We start from the raw sequence: 2,376 nt of genomic DNA, 5'->3' as shown, positions 1-2,376 counted from the left end.
CGGCTCGGCTCGGCCCGACCCCGAGGAGAGCGGCTCGGCTCGGTTCGGTTCGACCCTGAGGGGAGCGGCCTGGCACGACCAGATCCTCGTTTTATATCTTTAATACCCGTTTTAAACGAACCTTTTAGTAAAAAAGAAGAAAAAAAAAAGGAATTAAAAAAAAAAAAAAAAGACAAAGCCCCCAAATCAACGCAAGAAATAAAAGACCCTCCCATTCAACCGCGTTTGTTGTAGTTGGAGTAGCTTTTTTTTTTTTTGTAATGAATACCGGTTTGTTTTTTTCTTTATTTACAGAAAGGGACGACTTTTTTTTTGGCAGGATGAAGAACTGAAGCGGTATATATATATTGTTATTGCTGAAGCTGAACTTTAACGAACCTTTTACACTGTATTTCCCAGTTGAGATAGTGTGTACTTAATATTGTAGCTCCGCGTTATTTGGCTTTTAATACAGAGGTTTTCTTTCCGGAGCCGCCGTGGCCTTTTGTTGGTCTGTTTTCGCCGGGGTGGAATGGAGGGGTTGCCCCATCTCCCCCATCTGCAAAGGGGCTGCCAAGCTCCTTTCCCCATGGGATGGTATTACTGGGGTTGTTGGCAGGAAAAAAAAGGGGAATCCTATGGTTTTTCTGAACGGTGATTTGTCCTATCCATACGGTAGATTTAGGTTTATGTGCCTACATCAGGGCAGGATGGGGAGCATCCTCCCAGGCGATGTACTTCACGGTGCTCCACAGGGGAAGGGTTTCTCCTTGGTGTTGGGTTGGGTGATTTGGGTCCTGGGAAGAGAAGGCACCTTCTGTGGGATGTCTTAAAAGCAGCCTAGAGGCAAGTCTCTGACTTTCCCAAAGCGCATTCCTCAAAAAACAACTCAAGGCGCAGTGTATTTGTTGAAGGCAAGCTAATATTGTGCCTCCTCTTCATCTCCCAGGGGTGCTCACAGAAAGCCCGTGGGGTGGAGAGAAGGTCCAGAGCTAGGTGACAGCTGCCACCGTGCAAGCATGTGAGGAAGAAAAAAATTGCAAGATTTTCTTGTTAAAGCAGAACAGTTGCGTAGCCCAAAATACTCTTTGTCGTATACTTCCAACTGTTTAGCCTTATAAGAAGTTGTTTTCCTTTGCCTTAGATGTGAATAGTCCAGCTGAAGTATCCAAAACCAAAATGCGAACTGCGTGAGAAAGATTTGCAGTAGGAATTCTCATTCCTTTGTCAACATGAATGTATTTAATTTGTTAGTGACACATGAACTCCCTTGGGGGTAATTTGCTGTATTAGTAACATTTTTTTTCTTCCCTATATTTGGTGGAAATGACTGGATGAAAAGTCTGAGAGGATTCAATTCTTAGGGTTTCTATTTTTTTTAATTGAGAACAAAATAAATGCATGCTTTATGTGTATGCTATCTGGAGGGAAAAAAAAAAAAAAGATGCAGAGAGGAAAAAATTGACAAACAGCAGAAATAAATCAAGATTTTAAAGTGTTCCATGTCACTGGGCTACCTCTACACTCTGTTTCTCCTATTGATCTTAATGGGCAGGTCGCTTGAGTAAGCAATTGCAGTAGTGTTGTTTTTAGAAAGCAGAGGGTCCAGTTGCTGTGAGAGATGTTCGTTCGACCTGTTGATCTGAAGGGCACCTTCCCCTGGATGCATGGTTTACAGAGCCCCGCTTTTCTTTCCTTGGTGTGAAAAACACCATAGTGTCATTTCCACCTTGTGCAAAGTCTTTTGCACAGAAACGCCACGTGCAGGGAGCGGATATTTCCCTGTAATGCCCCGTGTGAGAGGGGAGCATCTGTCCTGAAAGGCAAGGCTAGCGAGAGAACACGGAGCTAATCTTAACACCCTCCTGAAAAAGAAAAGCTCTACGTATGGAATAAACCTCAGAAAAGTTGCCCTGCCAAAAAATAATTTCTTCTTTTAAATGAAGACATGTTTAGTCAGAGCTTTAAGAACTCCTGTTGGAAGTTGTGCTGGCTTTGCAGTGTACAGTGCCTGGTACTCACTGTGATCCAGGGAGCCCATGCTTTAAGTCAAGGTTGAAATCTTTATTTTTTTGTTTATCCTGGTTTCACCAGTGACATGCCGTTGTTTTTTTTCCCTTGAATTGCATTAACATAAGCAAGATAATGGCATTGCTGTCTGAAACTGGCAGCTTCAGTTATTCAGGGTTTGTTATTTGCGGTTCTTACAGACAAATACCAAGAACAGTAAATCTGGTTTGGAATGGTTTTGGCGTATGTCTTCTAACTTCTGCCAGTATCAGCTTGAATACAAACCTTGTGAGCAGGCAGTGCCACGCTTGGAATATTTTGCTGCTTCGCTTTAACAGTGTGATAGAAGAGAAGGATTTGCTTCTATAAATATGCTTGTAAGTGGAG

Source organism: Calidris pugnax, unplaced genomic scaffold (assembly GCF_001431845.1).
Source record: "Calidris pugnax isolate Ruff unplaced genomic scaffold, ASM143184v1 scaffold62, whole genome shotgun sequence".
In the NCBI taxonomy this organism is placed as follows: domain Eukaryota; kingdom Metazoa; phylum Chordata; class Aves; order Charadriiformes; family Scolopacidae; genus Calidris; species Calidris pugnax.
The sequence above is the reverse complement of the archived record's forward strand: the minus strand, read 5'-3'. Positions refer to the sequence as shown.